The 21,882-nt window shown below is 41.5% G+C and overlaps 1 protein-coding gene across 3 annotated transcripts in view; it reads left to right on the top strand.

Annotated features, from left to right (window-relative positions):
* The window catches only part of SYT1 (synaptotagmin 1), a 1,490,427-nt gene that overhangs the window by 1,042,694 nt on the left and 425,851 nt on the right, over positions 1-21,882 (top strand). The gene's annotated exons all lie outside the window — the stretch shown is intronic.

Raw genomic sequence — 21,882 nt, forward strand, 5'->3', positions numbered from 1 at the left:
TTTAGTGGTCGCCAGGACGGCAACCCCTGATGTCTCACTTGCTACCCCTGTGGTCTCCCTTGCTACCCCTAAAATAAATGACAAAAAATTAAAATGTAAGCTCACAGGCTGTGGCCAGCGCCATGTGGCTCTTTGCTTCTTGGGTGGCTGGCTTTATTATTCATGCCTCTTAAAAAAATATACAAAAAAGAACAGGGGTTCCACAAGTCTAAAACTTTCAGCAGTGACCCTAAATAAGAAAGATTAGGAATACCAAATCATTTGTCTTTCTGGAATTCTATACAATAACTGCTAGACTCATTAAAAGTTTATTTCAGGCACATTTCAGGGGTTGAGTTACTGATTGAGTCTGTTCTTAAACACCTCAACTCAGCCTTTCATCCTTCTGTGGTCGATAAATGAGTACCAACACAGGTTGGGTGATATTGTATGTATTCTATATAAAGCACTTAAGCACAAGTGCTATATAATAACACATCATTATCATTTGGGCATGGACTTCTGCTTGCATTCACAGTAATTTGGTGCTATGGGCCTATACACACTGATCTTAATGATACATATGGCGATCCATTCTTGCATGAAATGTACATCACATAGTGATAGCGTAACCATATTTTTCTTACTTTACTTAGGAACAATGCTATTTGATACCACTTCCTGTTTTGTTAAGGGGTGAAAGGTTGTGTTCCATCGCTTCCCGTGATATCAATTTGGCGTGGGGTCAAATAACATCACTTCCGGTGATGTCATCAGAGGTCAAGGGTCGTTTGAAGTCACTTCTGCTACACTACCCCTGGCATTTTGGTGAAATGACGTCCCTGAGCAGGCACAGTTACTTGTTGTTCCAAAGCAAAAATGCATATGTTCTCCATGATGTGCCACATTGCAAATTCTATTTCATGTTTTAGAACAGGAACAGTATGATAACAAGCGCCAGCGTTTCACCGCCTCCATCTAAGCATTTTTGTGGTGCAACAAATATGAGCACTTTGTTGGGATGTTATTGTTACATCACAGTAGGAAAAGGAGTTCTTTCTAACAAGTGACGTTTAGTTCAGTAACATTGTGAAACATTTTCCGTTATAAAAACATTTAAAACAATGGTTTACATTTTCAGTTCACCTGTTTCTACAGTAATTCCACTATTGACTTTCATTGAAGAAGGCTTAATTTAAACCACTGTTTAGAAAAATGGCTGCACATTCCACCCACCCTTTAAAGAATATAACCATTACACCTTATTCTGAATTTTTATGGGCTAGCCTACTCAACAGATAGAGAATTCCGTAAAGTTTGCAATGAAGTGGAGTACAGGTTCAAGAAAATCATTTGTAACCCATCTATAATTGATGAAGCCTATAAAAGAGTGCTGAGGACAGCTAGGAAAGCTCTGTTAAGTGTTAAACAATATCCTTGCCCAACATTTGAGTCATTAGATGTATTACCTTATATGGTAACCAGTCTTCTAAAATACCTGCCATTCTTCAAAAACATTGCCACATATTATGCAAGTACGAAGGTGTAAAATAGAAGATCACTGAAAAACCTAGGGACAGGAACTTTAATTATGTTCTGGTTACTAGCTGCTTTGTAGAATCTAGGAATGATAGGATATGGTTAAGAAAGATGTCAGGTTGATTTGCTTGTGGTATGTGCAGTAATTTTAGTTCAGCATTGAGAACTTCAGTGTTTGAATATCAGGACATACACTGCCATCAGTTTATGAGAGATCATGTTAATTGTAAAAAATATTTGTAGTTAATGGTCTAATTTACAAATGCCGTAAACACTACATCAGCAGCATTGCTTAAGCAATAAGCCCCGAGCAGGGGTAGCATTACCACTTCAGGTAACGCCCCGGGCCCACAGTTACAGGCCCCAGCAAAACGTGGGACTTGACGAAGGCCCCATGGCATTACCTGAAGTGGTAATGTTCCCCCTGCAAGGTGCTTATTGCTATTAGTACCCCGGCCCGTAAGACCGAGGTACTAAAAACATCTGTTTTTCTGTTCTGAAACTCTCTGGCATTTCGGAACAACAAAAATAATAATAATAATAATGAAATGGTCAACGGGGAAGGAAAAACAAAGTTTGTTTTCCCTTTCCATGTCAGGCATTGAAAATAAGTGAAAAAAAGTAAAGAAACAAAATGGCCACCATGCCGTTTCCATATCAGGCATTGAAAATAAGTGAAAAAAAAGTAGTCAGGCATTGAAAATAAGTGAAAAAAGTAAAGAAACAAAATGGCCACCATGCCCCTTCCATGTCAGGCATTGAAAATAAGTGAAAAAAAAGTAAAGAAACAAAATGGCCACCATGGAAAGGGAGAAGGGACTGCATGTAGTCCCTTCTCCCTTTCCATAGTGGGTCATTCAAAAAATAGTAAAGAAACAAAATGGCCACCATGCCGTTTCCATATCAGGCATTGAAAATAAGTGAAAAAAAAGTAGTCAGGCATTGAAAATAAGTGAAAAAAGTAAATAAACAAAATGGCCACCATGCCCCTTCCATGTCAGGCATTGAAAATAAGTGAAAAAAAAGTAAAGAAACAAAATGGCCACCATGGAAAGGGAGAAGGGACTGCATGTAGTCCCTTCTCCCTTTCCATAGTGGGTCATTCAAAAAATAGGAAAAAAGTAAACAAACAAAGGGCCGTTCAAAAATAGGAAAAAAGTAATAAAAAAAATGGCCGCCATGGAAAGGCGAGAAGGGACTAAATGGAGCCCCTTCTTCCTTTTCATGATGTCCTGTCGCAGATCGGGAGTGGATACGCTGGGGACATGGAAAGAAAAGAAGTTAAGTGGGGTTGGGAGGGCGAGGAGGGAATTCTCTGGATGGGGGAGGAAAAGACTTACCTGATTCCCTAGCTGGGAGAGATGGCTGCCGCCAGCCCTGAAGCGGCTCAGGGTGGCAGGATTACCATCTTGTAACGCCCATATTCTGAGCCTCCCTATTGGCTGGGAAGATGCCACACACCCCTCGCTGAGTACTAATAGAACTTGAACTTAACATCAGAATACTGGAACATCTCATGGTTATTAAAATAGTGATCCATGTTACCCTGTTGCATAATAGATTATACAAAACCACAAATGTGATTAAAACTGTCTTAAATAGATTGGCCTTAGCACAGTTAAACTGAACCCTAGATTAAGCCACAGAGATTTTATTTTTTCCTATGGCAATTTGAAGCCAGGTTTATTGTTGGTTCCATTAGATTATTCTGCATTTTAAAAGCTGCACAACAAAAAGACCGACTTTTTGGCCGATTTTGTGTGGCCTTTAAAACACAGAGTAATCACTATTTTGGTGGTTTCTCCCCTAGTCACCCCTTTCCTCCAGCACAACACGGACACAAACACACACATGCACTTGCTCACCCGCCCCCTCACTCCCCCCCATGAAACACTCTTCCCCGACCCCCCTCAAACAAACTCACAAACAAATACACCAAAACACATGCAGACACACGCTTTCTCCCCAGACGCTCCCCAATAAAAACATACGATGTACACGCAGGCACACAAACACCTCATAAGCGTCTTCCCTGCCCTTCCCTCTTGCCTGTCAGCCTCAGTGCCCACTGGTGTGCGGCAGGGCCGTGACAGTTAAGATTTAGAAAGACTAAAGCAGTCTTTTTTTATGTTCGTGTAAACGAAAGGGACATTTTCACGCCATACGATGTCCCCATCTAATAGAAATTTCATTTTTTAATCCAATTTTCTTTGCAGTACAGCAATTCAAATCATTTAATATATTGTGTATTCAGTGTTTTTATTAATTGAAGTTATGTTCTTATTTGTGTGCCTCACATATTGATTTAGTACAGAAAGAGATTTAGTTCAGTTGATGAACTATTTATCTACAATCTGTACAGCTTTATCAACCCCAAAAACTTTGGTTGAGTTTTGAGAAATGGTTAGGAAAAACACATTCATTTTTATAATGATTTTATGTAGCACTCAGCTCGGGAAAATAACTTTTAGCACAAAGAGGGGCAATGCGCTCGCCTTGGAAGCATGAAGACACAGAGCACCACAGGTTCGATCCGTGCTTAGAAACCTCTGGCTATTAAACGCTGCATAAATAACCTATTACAATTAAAATTACAAATTACAATTACAATACAGTTACAACATTAGCACTTTGTTATTGTATTTGTTTACATGCCTTTTGCATTTGCCCTTTTGTCTGATTGCTTGCTGCGTTGCTGTCTTTGTGTCAACAGATGACTGACACGACTCACAATTTTATCTTGCCTCCTTTTTGTGCTATTTGTGTGTAGTTTGCTTCTCACCATTATGTCTGTCATGAACTAGTGGACTATATATGCTTTCCCAGGCACAGTAACTACCCTGACCACAATGGATTTCCTTGGACTCTAGTCAATGGTCAAGTGCCCTTTCATTGCCTTATCCCAAAAAAGAAGATTTCATAAAGACTGTTGATGTGATTCCTTCCTCTGTAACGTAATGCCTATTTTTGACTTCCTTGCCGCATTGCTATTCCCAGCTAACCAGTCTTCCCATTTTTAATATTCCAATGCTTCTGCCTTGTAGCAATGGGTTTTACGCGTTTTAGTATTGATTCTGGTTTAGTAAAGATTGCTATTTTTACATTTACTTGCATGTACATTCCTTTTATGTATGTGTCTACCATACTGTGAATCCAGGTACAGGAGATCTATTAACTACATTTTTCTATCTAAACTCTGTGTTTGGAACACCTAGGAGCTAGGTTGTTTTATTAGTTTTGGCATAGCACACAGAAACCTAGGCTCTCCCTTCATATGTCTGATCAAAAAGAATGTTGTCACACGCACACTTACAGTGCCAGGTATTTATGTTGTTTTTTAGCTGTGAAGTACAAACGTGCCAGGCATTCCTGTTTACCCACCTGTGCAGGAGGTACAAGTATGGTGCATTTGTAAGTAAAGTGAGGGATAAGCAGATTACACAGGGGTATTCTTGTCAAAAATATTTTTTTTTTACAAAACATTAAAGTCATAGCCAGCATTTTGGTCATGGATAAAAAAAAACACTCCGATATCACATGGAACCACACTTTTTTCACTAGATGGATGTACAGTTGACAGCACGCAGAGAGACAGCAATGCCTAGTTAAGGCATACTGACAGATACGCAAGCAGATGTAGGGCAATGCAGGCTGACAGAAAGGCTGCAGTGGGTAAACAACATAGGTTGACAGAGAGACCTGGCACAAGCCGACAGAGAGACAGAACAGCAACTTTTATATCAGCATACAGCAGATAGCTTATTATATTTTCTTGGAACTTATCGTGACAGAATGCCATCTACATGGATCAGTAAACTCAAGCTTTTATGTAACACAAAATGATGCTGTTAATTATGCCTCAGAAAGTGAGCTGTTCTAATTAGACTCACTTTCATGGTGTTCCATGCTGAAAAGTATAGTGCAAACATGTAACTCTTCTGGGACTGTATACTAATACCACCACCAGCTGCTCTGTAGTTTGGCAACATGGCAGTTACAGAGTAACATGTGTATTCCTGCAAACAGCCTACTGAACCCCACAGTTCCAACAGCCACAGGCTCCCTTTAACCGCAGAGAACCCTGATCCAAATCATATATAATAGTACATCTACAAAGTATCATGGAAGATTAATAGATAAAAGCCATATCTGGTTTGATATGATGGCCTATTGAAATATACTGTATACTGGACAAAGCCCTGACTATACAATTTTATTGTCAGACTGGTTTCTTGAAACTTTTCAACTGTCAGGGGTTTGTGTAGCACTGTCTGGGGCTGAGTTTCAGCCAAAACATATTGGTGCCTTTGTTCTTAAGTGGGAAACGTGTCACCTTCTGAAGAGAATAGAATATACACCAGGAAGGTAAGATGGGATGCAGTAATTCAAGGGAAAGTGTTGCCAGCACAATGGATAATTCACATTAGGGTGGTATTTAATGGAGTTTCTTTAATGTAAGGCAGCCATTGAGAGGGATGAGTTAGGGCAGCTAAAAAGAAAGGTTATAGCCAAGAAGAAGGTTTCACCTGGAAATCTATTGTGGTAGAGTCTCCCCAAAGTCCTCTGTCATGGAGGTGAATATAAAGACTTCCAATGACCTGTTGCTTGGACAATGGCTGATGAGACCACTGGTAATAGGGCCCTGCCTAGTCGAGTTGGCAGCCCCTGCTAGTACTCTCTGGCAACATTTCTGGCTGGAAACAAAAAAACAAGGACTCATCATATCCCTGGAGACCCTGGGCATTATCCACTAGCAACCAAGAATAAAAGAACAGCTCTGGGTTCAGTTAGCCACCTAAATGTATTTTTTAGTTGTGGGGTGTAATCAAAGGCCCCAAACCAACGGAACTGATGGGCCCACTGAAAAAAATGACCTTCCAGCATTTATAACAAAACCTTCACACTGAAAACGGGCCTATTAAGGCAGACTCTGAGGTTTCTGCAAGTAACACAAAGAAGGGCCATGTGAAAAAGGCCTACCTGTCATTACAAAAGGGAAAGCAGCATTGTAATTCACAAGTGACAGAAGAAATTTAACTGTCCCTTTCACGTGAAAAACTGAAGTTTCAAACATTGACACCAAAACTGCTTTGCATTTGTGTTTGCAATTTAAAGCAAGGCATGAGAAAAATGTTCCCCTTCTAACATAAAGATGTTAGGGAACAGACATATTGTCTGTTGACAAGATGTGATGTATATTATGCTTCATGTGCAAAATACTGGCAAACATTTGAAAATAAAATAAAAAGCCCACTTTGTTTCCATGAAAAGTCCTGTAGGCCCAAGGCAGACCCTTTGCGAGTTGTGGGGCAAATATCAGATTAAAATGGTGGTCTCCTTCAGATAAAAGGACAGGATATCAGATGTCAGCAGTGGGGATCTCTGTATTGGACGGTACATCTCAGATGTTTACAATCTACAACCTACGCTTCAAACACCAAAGAGACTAATACAAAATAATCTCCAGTCACAGGATCTCCCAATGTGGAAAAAGGCCTGGAGACTAGAGAGCTACAATTTGCTTAACATGAATATTTGCTATTAATTTTAAAGGACTATTATGATTTAGGCATTTTTCTCAGCAACCATAGGTTGTACTGAATGTATTTCTGTGTAGTTTTTTAGAGGATTTCCAGGCAATATTGTTGAAATAAAATGTATCCACCTGTGACTAAGGGAATTGTAATGACAAGTTAAAAGGTGTTCCTGGCTGCTCTGATCATGTTCTGAGTATGAGTGTTGGTGAACTGGCGGAGGGTAAAATTAGGAATGTGGGAACAGCATTGCATGTTCCTAACAATTATGCTTTTTTGAAAAACAGCTGAAAATTGCCTAATGGCCATGCAAAATGTTGTGAACCCAGCTGTTGTTTTATTAAATTCCCCATGATTAGCTGAAGCTATATATATCTATATATATAGATCACAAAGCTTTTGACACATAACTAGATTTTTGCCAAAAGCTGACTTGAAAACAAAAGGGGATGTCAAATGGGAATTGCCAAATGTCTGTTCCATCCTCCTAAACCAATCCTTAGAGAGCGACTGGACTTGGGAGGAGAGAGAAGGATAACTGCTCAGTCCTGGTTACAAGAACTCTTGCAGGGCACTGCCCAAAATTGAAATCTTGATGGTGTCATCATTTGTATAAAAAGTGGATGCACTATGAGTGAGGGAGAGCTGCTAGAAATTGACCATCTGACAGACGCAAGGAAACCCCAAAAGGAGATTTTGCTGAAATTGCATCTGGGCGGAGTGGTCTATTGCTGAGAAGGCCTAAAAGCAGACTGGGTTTTATGTTGAAGAGCCGGGGACCATCCTTGAGAGTGGAGTGACCAAACCCCTGGCCTGTCCTCCCAGAGGGTCCTGAAATGCAGTTGGCGTTCCTGAACTTTAAACAGAGGTTTTTAATTGTAAGTAGAATTGTGCCATTTGAACTCAAAAGGTGGGGGGTGTCTGCTTGCCTTAAATTCTTTCACTTTATAGTGGGCGGGGGACACACACCTGTGTTGATCCTTAGCCTATTTAACTAAAAATATTAATTTAATTAAGCCCCATTTGACAGAATTCCACAGGATGATTTATGTTAAAAGTTGAAATTAACAAAGCTCATTCTCAGTGTGCACTGAACACTATAGCCTGTAATTTAATTGGCAATCTTTCTATCCAGCTTCCCCCACGCAGGCCTTTAAGTGGATGGGGTCTGAAATCAAAAATTCCCAAATCATCCTGATTTTTCTGTCCAGCTTCCCCAACACAAGCATTTAAGTGGAGGGAGGTCTGCAATTCAAAATTCCCAAATCATTCAATTTTTTCTGTCCGACTTCCCCAACACAGAGAAAAGTAGGGGGGTCTGAAAACAAACCAGTAAAACACCCTTGGCCTCATCATGAATTGGGCGGTAAGCGGGCACTATTTTTCACCAAGCGCAAATAGCGTTACCCCTGGCACCCTACGGCGCAAATAGCACTGCATCACAAGTATGCGGGCACACGTACATGGCCCGGGCAGTAATGCTAAATATGCCTGCCGGAAACAGCACCAGAAAGCGGGCTACTGCCCAGAAATCCTGCACCAATATCACTACCGCTGCCAGCGCTATGAACGCTGGCACAATTAGTGCGTGCTATTAGCACCGATGGGAAATGCGTCACCGCTGGAATGAGAAGCATTTCGGCGGACATTTTGAAAATCACAATCCATCAAAAATCAGAGCCCCTGGCAACTGTCCAAACTCCCAGAGTATCTGAAACATCTCAGGAGAGTGTAAGGGGCAAGGCAGCCCAAGATCTCCTGAGTAAGCCCATGTTCACTGAGGAGGAGCTTGTGTTTTTTGTGTATGAGTTTCTGGCCAACCATGCAGAGCTCTATGGCACCAGACAGCGGAAAACATCATCCCAGCACCACACCCAAATTTGGCAGGCAGTGAACCAGACGGTGTCTGCAGTTGGCAGCGTCCCCCAGGATGGGGAGGACTGCTGTAAAATGTGGAATGACCTGCGTGTGCAGGTCCAGGGACTCCTGTTCCAGCACAGACATGACAGCCTGGCCAGAGGGGGAGGCCCACTACCGGAACTACACCCTAGGAAGAGAAATGTAGCTCAGTCATCGAGATGGAGGGGATCAAGGCGAGGTGGGTGCTGGCAGCAAAGAGGAAGAAGGTGTGTCAACCCCCCCCAATTTGCATGTAACTACAACAGGCTAGCACAGCATCCCCCAGTGGAATTACCCATGAGCCAGGCACAGAGACTGGTGGCAGTGTGTGGGAGCCACCACAGGCACCTACCGCAGCACCCATGCGCCAGTGCACCAAGGCCACCCCTGTGAGCCAGAGCAGTGGGGAGGGCAGCCAAGGGACACATCCAAGCACCAGGCACCACACAGCCATGACAAGGGCACAGCAGTGCTCCATCGGCACCTGACAGTGACAAGTACAAGCCACCTCATCCCAAATCATCATCTGTAACTGTGAAGTTGGTCATGGGGATCAGATGCATTCAAGTCAAGCAACAGTTATTTCAGCAAAGTACCCCTGCCATGCCACATGGGAAAATGCAATCCTCCACTGTGCCCCCCTTCCAGCACGTATCCCCATTGTTGCCAATCCACTATGAAACGCGACCAGGCCTGCGCATCAGTCCAACGGCCCGGGGCCACAGCCATCACCATGTATTTACCATCATGTAAGCCAAAACATGTGGGAGATTTTGTCGTTACGCCATCCCCAATGCCCCCTACAGGCACACAATTATCACCAGAGGCGTCAGGGGACAAGGACGCAGCAAGGCCATCTGCAGACACCAAGCACTCTGTGAAGGGGACAGCATGCCACCCCTAGGCACAAGACGCACCCCACCATCCCCTGCCGCAGCAGGGGCTCGCCTACAACACCAACCCAGCCCTCCAGAAGCACACCTGTTCCCAGTGAGGTCACCATTGTGGCAGTCAACACCACCAGGAAGGTCACACCCCCACCAACTGTCTCTCTGGAGGAACAAGGGGATAGCAGCAGCAGTGACAGGCACCATGTGGCAGTGCCCCCGACACCAGGCCAGGTCTGTGTCGTCCACCACCCACCACACCCGAGAGCCCAGTTTGTGTCATGGAGCGCAAACCTAGCCCACAGGGCCCACCACACCACTGGCGTGCAACCCCCCTAACCTGACACTCACACCAGCTCCTTTGTTTCCCCTGTTGGCAGCCCCTCCAGGCAACGCACCCCATCCCCATCAATACCTACAGCCACTTTCGGCATTGTCATGTAGCGGCTAAATGTAATGGAGCCAAGACAAGGGCAAATTGCCACGGCACACAGTGACCATATGGAGGCTATCCTTGTAGCCATCCATTGGACCATGAGGAGGCTGGCCCACAACAATGCGAGGACCCGGATTGTTGTCATGGCATGCACAGTTTCATTGACTGGGTTTGGGCAAAGGGTGCACAAGTTGTGCACGGAGGTCTCTGGCCTTGCAGAAGAAATCAGGGAGAGCAATTCCCTCCAACATCATCAGCAGTAGGTGGTTGCATCAATTCCTTCCACTTCAACCACCCCCATGGAGGAATCTCTCCAGAGCACCCCTAGGCGGAGGTCGCTGCGCCAGCTACACTCACATTCCCTGGATGCTGTCGAGAGAAGAGGGCAAGGCCTTCGTGAAAGTCATTACTCTTGTTGGCCTGAGTGGCCTTACCATGGTCACGATGGTGGGTGGGTGGAAGGGGGGATAGTGTGCTGGGCTGTTGGTGGGGTTGAGGGGAGGAAGTGGTTTTAGGGGGGATAGTGTGCTGGGGTGGTGGTCCGGGTGGGGGTTTAGTGTGCTGGGGGGTTGAGGGAGGGGTATAGTGTTAGAACAAGTTACATAAAAATCTGTTTAACTGAAATCATGCGAGGTCATTCATGACTGTGTTCTTGTGCACTTTTTGCACACTATGCTGGTTGTGTACTGAGTCAGGTCACCGTTCTATAAGTAATTGTCTATAAGCATCTGTCGGGCCAGTCTCACTTCCCTTACCTTATCCCTGTGAGTGTCTTCTATGGCTCGTGCCAGATGGTCGTCAACTCAATCTTCCTCTGAGAGTGGCCTGCCAGCGTTGGGGGGTAAGGGCACATTCCTCCTCAGGCAAATGTTAAGAAGCATTGCACACACAAATACTATTTCCCCTACTTTTTCAGGGGCATGCATGAGGGCTCCACCAGGGCGATCTAGGCACCGAAATCATGCCTTTAGGAGTCGAAAGGTGTGCACTATGCATACACAGGTCCAACTGTGGGCATGGATGTAGGCGGTCTCAAGTGGTGTATGTGGGTCCCGCACAGGAGTCATCAGCCATGCCAGCTGCAGATATCCAGAGTCACCTGCATGGTGTGAAATACAGACATCAATCATTTGTCACATGCATGGGTCTGCAGGCTCAATGTATCTGGGCATTGTTAGCCACAAGCATTATTATGTGCATCCTGACCATGTAATGTGAGTGTTTGTGATGGGTGGGCATCCTTTGTATATCATGCCATACATTCCTTGTCCTGTATGTGCACCCTTTGTTATTTAGTGGCGTTCACTGGCATGTCCAAGCTGACTGCACATGGGCCACATGTCACTTGTACTTGGAGGAAGTGGTAGTGCTTCCGGTACCAGTGTGCAGCCTCATGAGTCTGGGGCACCACCAATGCTACATGGGTGCAGTTGATGGCTGCTATCACATTGGGCAGTTGTGCAGTGGCATAAAACAGTGCCTTCATGTCGTTGACCTGGGCCTGGGTGGTGGGCAGTGCGATGTGTTGGTTGACATGATGCTGGAGGGCATCCATCACCTGGCCCAGGACCGTGCAGAATGTGGGCTGTGCCATGCCATGCATCATGGTCAAAGAGTGCTGGAAGGTGCTGGTCCCCAGGAACTGCAGGACTTCTACCAGTTTCAGCAGTGGGGGCACTGCTGTGTGGAACCGGAGCCTGCTCCCAATGTCATCCTTGATTGTGGCCATCATTTACGTGATTGTCTCCCTGTTCAGGCAGCACTCAGTAACCAGCTGGGTGTCACTGAGTGCCCAGTGTGAAGACCTGGTCCTGGGGATGGGTGGCATTCTCCTCTTCCTGCTCCTTATTCCATCCTGCACCCCCTGTACTCCCTATACCCTGGCTTGGTTGGCCTGCATCTCAAGCTCCAGGAACAGCATGCGCAGCTGCCTTTCCCAGCTTCCAGCAAATAATGGTTGCATGGTGTTGGTAGCAGGGTTTGGGGCCTGGGTGGGTTTTATGTAGGCCTCTGGTGTGCATTGTGAGCACATGTCGCTTTATTTATGGCACCTGGGTTAAATTGCCTCCAGCTCTAGGCTGGATGTGTTTCTCGTCTGTATTAGCGCCGGTTTTCAGCGCTGATACCGCCATACATGGAGTTGTGATCTGGCTGTAATAGTGCTGTGTGTTGTCAGCGCTATTAGCGCCAGCTGTAATTGTCCCGGTTTTAATAGCATGGTACATTTTGGGACCGCCGCTAATTGCGCAGGGTTCTGATCTAGCTGAGCAGTATTGGGGGCACTCATACCGTTACCGCCGGGTTTCAGGCATAACACCCAGATGAGGCCCGCTGTGTTTAATTTAAAGCAAAAGTGTGGATGAAATCATGATTGCCATAGGCATTTGTACCAATCTATATACTGAACTGCTAGCCTTTAAAGCGCACAGGAAAATCAAAATTGCACAGCACTACATATATAAATGACTTGTGTTCATTGACCATTTTCATTATTTCTTGAAGTGTAATCTGTAGAAAGCAAAGAATTGTAATTTGTGTTTTTCCTGACCGATTTGTGTGATTTATTTCTGTAAAAAGAAGTTTAATTGTGTTGTTTTAGTGTGATCTCCATTGTATATCATTCAAATAAATATAAATATATTTCCTATATCCAGCCTGGTTCTTGGCTTGCTGTGGGCACAGTGGGGGAGTTTTGTGTCTATATGTGCCTTCAGTAAGGCCAGCGCTAAAAAGCTTAAGCGAGTATTGCAGGGCTCATTGATTGTGGGTGGGAAGGAACTCCCCAAGTTAAGGGTGGTCTCAATATAATGCAACAGAGTTGAATCAATCATTCATATTCGAGACACTTTTGAGCCACTACAAGATGCAAAGAGCTTCCTTTGATGGCCACCGCTTTTGGAACTGCTTCAATCCATCAGTTCGCTGACTCGATCATTGTCTGTCTGAGTTCCTGCCATCTTCAGACCGATCTCCACTATAGAACCACACCGCTTTGCTGGATCTTGTCTAACCGACTCAAACATTTTGAGTTGCAGACGTGAACATTGCCTCCCTGTTCTTCAGCCGATTTTAACCGATGACCACTGCAGAAATGCACTGCATCGCTGGACCACATTGAACCACTTCAACTGCTTTTATGCTGGCTCAAACCATTGAAAGCACATGTCTCCACCATGTCAACATTAACTCAACCCATTAGAAAGTGCTAACAAATCCAGCTCGATGTTGTTGAGCATCCCAAGAAAAAGATAAAGGTGGTTGTGTCCCCTAGCCTCATTTTAAGGTCCCTATTGACAAATTCAGACCCCATTCCATTCTTTTTAACTTGAGCATTGATGCAGAAATGATTGCCGATGTACCCTTGAATTTAGACCCAGAGTGTACCCTTCATCTAATAGTCTGAACATAGTGTGCCTTCCTTCATAGGTTTGAGTTATTACTGTTTTATTAAGGTGTTTGTAGGTTTAGTTTAATTTAAAACTCCAGCTTTTTATAGAACCTTTATTGGGCATTTCCTTTATTTTGGTATCAAAGTACTATTGTTGTTTGGGTGTCTGCTTCTTTGCTAGCTCACATCCCTCTTGAAGAGTATAGCCTGACCTCAGCAACTCCTACCCTAAAAGGTGAAGGAGATATACGTATACGTTAGCACATTATACAATCACACTGCGCCAATCACTGTAGGGTTTTGCTGCATAAATGCAGAGAAGTTTTAATCTTTCTAATGTCAGCCTGACACAAACGCATGTCAGGCTGACATTTGAAACATTAAAACTATCTCTGCATTTATGCAGCAAACCCTACAGTGATTGGCGCTGTGTCATTGTATCATGTGCTAACGTGTTTTGTTTTCTGTGTAGATTTGGGCAGAATACCCACGCTTTACAATCACCCGCTTCCCATCTTGAATATATAGTCTCCGCATAAGCGCTTGGATACCTTTGCCTTTCTGCCATCAGATTTTTGTCGATATATATATTACATGGCCGTGGTAGCGGCATGTAGTTATTGTTAAGTTGGTGTTTCCATAGGAAGAGCACTTTTTGGGCGGCTTATAACTTCGCTCCCCCTGGACGAATCCTCACCAAACTTTGCAAAAAAAGTATATGGCCCACTCTGCAAAGTTTGGTGAGGATTCGTCCAGGGGGGGAAAGTAACAGGGGGGGGCCCCAAAACTTTTTTTTTCCCATAGACTGAATGGGAAAAAAAATTGCGCACGGCTACAGCCCGAACCGCTGGACGGATTTACACCAAATTTGCGGCAGGAGCGGCATTTGTGATGTCATCTTTGATGTCCTGGGTGTTAGTCTTAGCAGTGCACGGTGGCGGCGTGAGTTATGGTTGCTTATCTTACCATAACTGCCGAATTTCAGGGGTTTTTCGGTTTTACTTTGAACCATAACGTCCCTTCAACAAAGTTTTTTCACTGAATTTCATACGTTTTTAGTAGCGCAACTTAACCATAACGTCCCTTTAACAACGTTTTTTTACTGAATATATATGTACATATATATATATATATATATATATTCAGGATTACCTGCAACCATAACGTCCCTCTAACAATGTTTTTTCACTGAATTTCATAGGTTTTTGGTAGCACAACTTAACCATAACGTCCCTTCAACAAAGTTTTTTCACTGAATTTCATAGGTTTTTAGTAGCGCAACTTAACCATAACGTCCCTTTAACAAAGTTTTTTTTACTGAATATATATATAGATATATATCTATCCACTACCAAAACTCATTCAACAACTTAATTTATATGAGAGCATCATTATTCAAACAGTGCACCCATTTCAGGCAATAATACGCCTTCAACCAAGAACTGCGAAAGGTATTCGTGAAAAAGTAGTGTATTTGCCATTAGATCTAAAAGAAAATGTGCACACTCTAGGAGTGCAATGTCCAATGCAACAATCTTTAATTATCATGGTAAATGGAGTACCAAGATACTTTGGCAACTGCTGGTAGATTTACATACAAATTTGGCATCTGCTGGTAGATTTACATAAAGTTAGAGAAGCCTTGCAATATCTTAAAGAGAATAATGAATATTACAAAGAAATGAATATTGAAGAAAACTTGAAGGATACAACTGAAATAATTCAAGAGACACAAGAAGCTGGTCAATTTGAGCTACTTGATCCTTCTACAATATCAAACACTTTAGACCATTATACAATTCATCCATTGCACTCTAATGACACCATAGAAGATGCACTGTAAATGTACCAAATGCATCAAACAAAAGGATCACCAATCAGCATATGGGAAAAAAGTATAGAAGCACATGCTTTTCCTCTACTCTTTCCTACTGGCAAAGGAGGAAGGTATGATGATAGACCTATTCAAATGTCAGCATCAGAATACCGCTCATTACGGATGTATTCTGAAGATCCCATATTTAGACAAAATGTGGAATACATATTCCACCTACTCTTTGAAAGTGAACTAGCAACTTTATGGTACAGAGTTGCATACATATTAAAATCAGGATCACACTTTCAAAATATGACAGATACACAATTATTACAAAAAAGTGCAACAAAAAGATGAGGTTTTACAATCAAATATTACAAATCTATTAGCAAATATGCGTGGTACTAAAGAGTACTGGTTTCGACGTCATGGAGATGCACGTTGTATGATAAGAAACCTTGGCCCACCCACTTGGTTTGTTACATTAAGTTGTGCAGAATGTGCATGGGAAGATTTACATAATTTCCTACGCATATCAAACAAAAACAAAACAAACATAGATATACTAACACCTGGAGAACTTTGTTATCTGGATCCTGTTAATGTTTCAAGATATTTTCACCATCGCTTCATTGCTATGCTACATTTTATTTGTAATAACATTGTTCGTCCCCTTGGAGAAGTGCAACACTTCTTTTGGAGAAAAGAATACCAAGCCAGAGGAGCACCACATATCCACATGCTTTTAAGGATTAAAGATGCTCCTAAATTTGGTCAAGACAGTGATGCCACTGTTTTGCAGTTTATTGAAAAATATGTCACTTGTGAAATTCCATCGGAATCCAAAAATAGTGATTTTTATGCACAAATTTTACAATTTCAAAGACACAAATGTGGCAAATATTGTTGTCGCAAATACAAAAACAAAGGGAAATACTACACCAACTGCCGATTAGGTTTCCCTAGACCAGTTACAAATACAGGTCAAGTCAACAACCTCATGTCTTCAGTTAGACATAGTGTTAAAGGTAAGTCACCTAAAAATACATATTACATGAAAAGAAAAGAAGAAGAAAAATATATCAATGATTACAATGCAATCATTGCCCACTTATGGAATGCAAACATAGATGTGCAGTACATTGCAGACAATTCTACTTCAGTTGCACAATATGTCACAGCATACTTAACCAAAGCAGAAAAGACAGAGCTGCAAGACCTCTGGAATGACCTGTCATCAGATAAAACAGCATCTCAAAAATTATACAGCTTGGGCATAAAAATGCTGTCCCATAGAGAATGTGGATCCTATGAAGAAGCTGATCGTTTAACTGGTACTGCACTGTATGGTGAATCTGAAAATATAGTATGGCTAAGTCTTGGTCCAGCTAAATCTAGAAAAAGAGTTCTAAAATCATACAAAGATATAGAATCAATAGCCAAACATGATCCCAACATCCAAGACATTTTAAAAAACAATTTATTGGACACATACTACCCAAACAGGAGTACCACTTTGGAAACCATGTGTCTATACCACATAGCCCAAAAATACACATACAAAAATAATATAAAACCTGATGAAAATATGGTAAATACAGAGTGACAAACTGTGAAGGCAGCTTAGTAAAACTCACCAAACCAAATGTAATTAATCATATGAAATTGTCATTAAAAAAAAACTCAACATAAAGAAGTATATTACATGTCCCTGCTACAACTCTATAAACCATGGAAAAAAGAAGAAGAAATACTAGATGACTATGACTTATATGAAGACGCTTTCAAAGCAAATGAAAACACCATAACTGATGTAAACTTTACACAGTACAAAACAATGTTGCACAATGAACAGCAACACAAAGAAGAACTCCAGGCCCAACTAGATAAGGACATTCCTGACAGCAGTCAACCTTCTGTAACAGGAAGCCAAGACACACTGGTAGAGCCACTAATAACAAATGAGGCAGAATTAGCTATGATAGAAGTAGAAAACATCATGTGTCAGTATGAAGATAAAGAAGACTTAACTATACTACAATCAAAACTAAACAATGAGCAACGTAGCATTTTTCTAGAAGTAACAAAAGAAATTGCACATGGTGTGCAACATGAAAACAAAGAATGTACCTGCCAAAATTACAAACCTATACTATTGTACGTCAGTGGTGAAGCTGGTTCTGGCAAAACATTCCTAATCAAAATCATCAGCAAGTTCCTTCAACAATTGACAAACAACAAACTGTTAGCTGTTGTCACTGCCCCCACAGGTTTAGCTGCCTACAACATAGGTGGTGTCACTTTACACTGATTACTACTCCTGCCAGTGGAACACCAAAACAAATTAGACTATAACAAACTTTCTACAGAAGCTGCAATGGAACTACGCAGAGTATTGAAACAAATGAAAATGCTACTAATAGATGAAGTGAGCATGGTGTCCAACCTAATGTTGGCTTTGATTCACCTCAGATTACAAGAAGTACTCAACACAAACTATGAAGAGCTCTTTGCAGGAAAACACATTATTGTTTTCGGAGATCTTCTTCAATTGACACCAGTAAAAGGTGAGCCTATTTTTAAAACATTAGGACACAAACTCTGCCGTAAAACTGTTGGCAGCAATGGAAATGTCAACCTTTGGCAACATTTCCAATACAGAGAATAAACAGAAAACATTCGCAATCTGCAGATCGCACTTATGCCAACATCTTAAAAAGTATCAGAGTTGGTATACTTTCTAAAGAAGCAGAAGCAATATTGAAAACCTGACACATTCATGCACTTTTTGGTGATAATGCATGTGCTACAGATGTTATGGAACAATTAGCCCACAAAAATGTCAATTGTATGGCCTTAATGCCAACTCTTGCAAGCTGTTTAAAATTCAATGAAATAATGTTAAGTAAAGAAATGCAACCAATAATGGAATTTAGCGCCACAGACAAACTAGATGTACATGGTATGACACTACCCATGTGTGACCAAGCCACAACAAGACTAAATAGTTTAGAAAAATCAATCTCAAACACAGCAGGCTTGGAAAACATATTCAAATTATCTTTAAATTGCAGAGTAATGCTTAAACGTAACTTTGATGTGGACCAAGTACTAGTTAATGGAGCACTGGGTACAGTTGTTGGCTTTCAAACATACCCACGTGACAACACAATTCAGTTTGTCAATATTCTCTTTGACAAACTTTCAGAAGTAAAAAGGATAGGACGCTCAACTGCTCGATTCCTTCTCTTCAAAGACATGTATGTATGCAGAGAACAATTTTCTCTGGCTCATGCATACGGAGTCACCATTCATAAATCACAAGGTCTTACCCTAGACAAAGCAATGATAGATATTGGTAACACAGTCTTTAAAGAAGGCATGAGCTACGTAGCACTATCACCCTTAGGTACACATGACGGTCTATTTCTAATCAACTTTGATACAAGTAAAGTAAACGCTGATATTCCTTGCATTTTATAATACAATAGACTTCGCTCACTATACACCCCCCATCTAAACACATATTCTGTACCACAAAAAGTAAAACATTCTAAAAGAAAACTAAATCAAACAGAAATGCCTCAGGATGTCACTGCAAATCCTCCAAAGAGAATAAAAGAAACTAAAACTTCATCAAGTACCACAAACATAAAAGAACCCATTAGGGAAAGTAAACCAGGTACTTCATCAAAGAAGTAAGACAAACAAAAAAAAAATCAATCAGATACAGAACCACCTGGTCCATTTAAACTCTCAAATATAGTTGGAGTAAGTTGCTACGCAAACGTAGCAATGAATATTCTATTTCAATTGCCACCAATTGCTGACAACATTTACTCACAGTACAGACCAATTGTGTTTGCAAATGTTAGTACTTCACAGAAATGCAACAAACAATCCTGATAACACGTATAGTGTTTATGGAATAAGACAACAATTGGACTACTGTGCTGGAATGGTTAAATTCACTATAAACTCGCAGGAAGATCCACAAGAATTTCTAATGTACTTACTACAAGTACTGGAAAATAAGAACATACCTATAAATGAATTCTTGCAGATTTCATACATGTGGAAACATACATGCACTCTCTGCAACAATTTGACACAAGAAGAAATCCCCAATGAACGCTTCATATATATATCAATACCTAATTGTGAATCCATTCCATTTCAGCAACTTGTAAAAAATGCAAACCATGGTAGATTATGTACTACCTGCAATTCGGATAATCGCTCCACGTTAGTAATACAAACACATAGTAAATACGTAATACTAATGCTCCTATGTTACAATACAGATGGTACCAAAAACAACTGCAAGCTGACTGGATTCACACATGGTCAAATATCACTTGGTAAGAAAACCTTCACAACATTAGGTATAATATACCACGCAGGAGCCACAACCAATTCAGGGCACTACACTGTATATATAAAAAAGAAATGTGGATGGTTTGAATGTAATGATAGTACCATTACTCTAAAGCAGAGATTACCAGCAAATCTTACAAACGCTTATTTAATGTTCTTAAAACCAAAATTTGATAACTAAACTCTACTTAAACCTTAAGTAAACTTGTAGTAAAAAAATATAAACTGTTAAAATATTCCAAAAGCTATCTAACTGCCTAAAGATTCTACAACAACTAATCAGATAAATGAATACCACTAAATTAGAGCAAACAATAGACAGTTAGAATATGCCAATTGGTATCTAACTGTCCCAAAATTTAACAATATCCAAACAGATAAATCAATAACACTAAAATATATAAACAAATAGACAGTTAGAATACGCCTACTGGTATCTAACTGCTCCAAAATTTTACAATATCCAAACAAATAAATAATATGTTACTGCTCCAAAAAACTGCAACAACCCAATGTATAAAGCATTAGCCAGAAACAACAAGTGAACACTGAAAACAAAAAAACTGTAGCATAACAGAAAAAGGTTTTTTTTATTTTAATCCAACATGGATTTTTTTTTTCTCCCACAGACCCAATGATTTTATCAACAAACACAGAAACTGAGCAAATTGCACAGTACTCTGGTTTGTAATCTACTAATTATGAGGGTCCATAAAAAAAAATGATTATACAATGTAATAAGTCATTACAAAATACTAATACTAACATGCTATTTTCTTTTATCACAGAAATGAACAAGAAATACATGTACTCCAGTTACTAAACCAAACAGTAAGCATATTATAATAAGTACAACCATCGCAGCATATCACACCCATAGTGGCTTATAACTTTGTTCCTTATAAATTTGTTTTTGACTCAAAGTTATAAGCAATTATGAGTGTGATATGCTGCGGTGGTTGTGGCCAGGGCATAGAGTCTTGGGTGCATGGCCTAATGGCCTAATGGCCATGCACCCAAAACTCTATGCCCTGGCCACAACCACCGCAGCATATCACACCCATAGAGTCAAACATTTCAGCCATGGCCTATCGAAACTTTTAATGTCTGCGGACATTATGAGTGTTCTTAGTACACTTTCAACTTGCCAGCGAACAATACGGACAGCGTCCTCAGAACACCCCCATTTTTTTATTTCAGGACACTGCAAGTGTTCTTAGAACACATTCAACTTGCCAGCGAACAATACGGACAGCGTCTTCAGGACACCCCCTACGAACATTTCAGGACACCTCAACAGTTCTTAGAACACTTTCAACTTGACAACGAACAATACGGACAGCGTCCTCAGAACACCCCCATTTTGTTTATTTGTGAACATTTCAGGACACCGCGAGTGTTCTTAGAACACATTCAACTTGCCATCGAACAATACGGACAGCGTCCTCTGGACATCCCCATTTTGTTTATTTACAAACATTTCAGGACTCCACAAGTGTTCTTAGAACACATTCAACTTGCCAGAGAAAAATACGGACAGCGTCTTCAGGACACTCCCTACGAACATTTCAGGACACCACAAGTGTTCTTACAACACATTCAACTTGCCAGCGAACAATACAGACAGCGTCTTCAAGACACCCCCTACGAACATTTCAGGACACCGAGACAGTTCTTAGAACACTTTCAACTTGACAACGAACAATATGGACAGCGTCCTCAGAACACCCCCATTTTGCCCTTTTGCAAACATTTCAGGACACCGCGAGTGTTCTTAGAACACATTCAACTTGCCATCGAACAATACGGACAGCATCCTCAGAACACCCCCATTTTGTTTATTTATGAACATTTCAGGACACCACGAGTGTTCTTAGAACACATTCAACTTGCCAGAGAACAATACGGACAGCTCTTTAGGACACCCCCTACGAACATTTCAGGACACCGCGAGTGTTCTTAGAACACTTTAAACTTGACAACGAACAATACGGACAGCGTCCTCAGGACACCCCCATTTTGTTTAT

Source organism: Ambystoma mexicanum, chromosome 12 (assembly GCF_040938575.1).
Source record: "Ambystoma mexicanum isolate Mex_15411 chromosome 12, UKY_AmexF1_1, whole genome shotgun sequence".
Lineage (NCBI taxonomy): Eukaryota > Metazoa > Chordata > Amphibia > Caudata > Ambystomatidae > Ambystoma > Ambystoma mexicanum.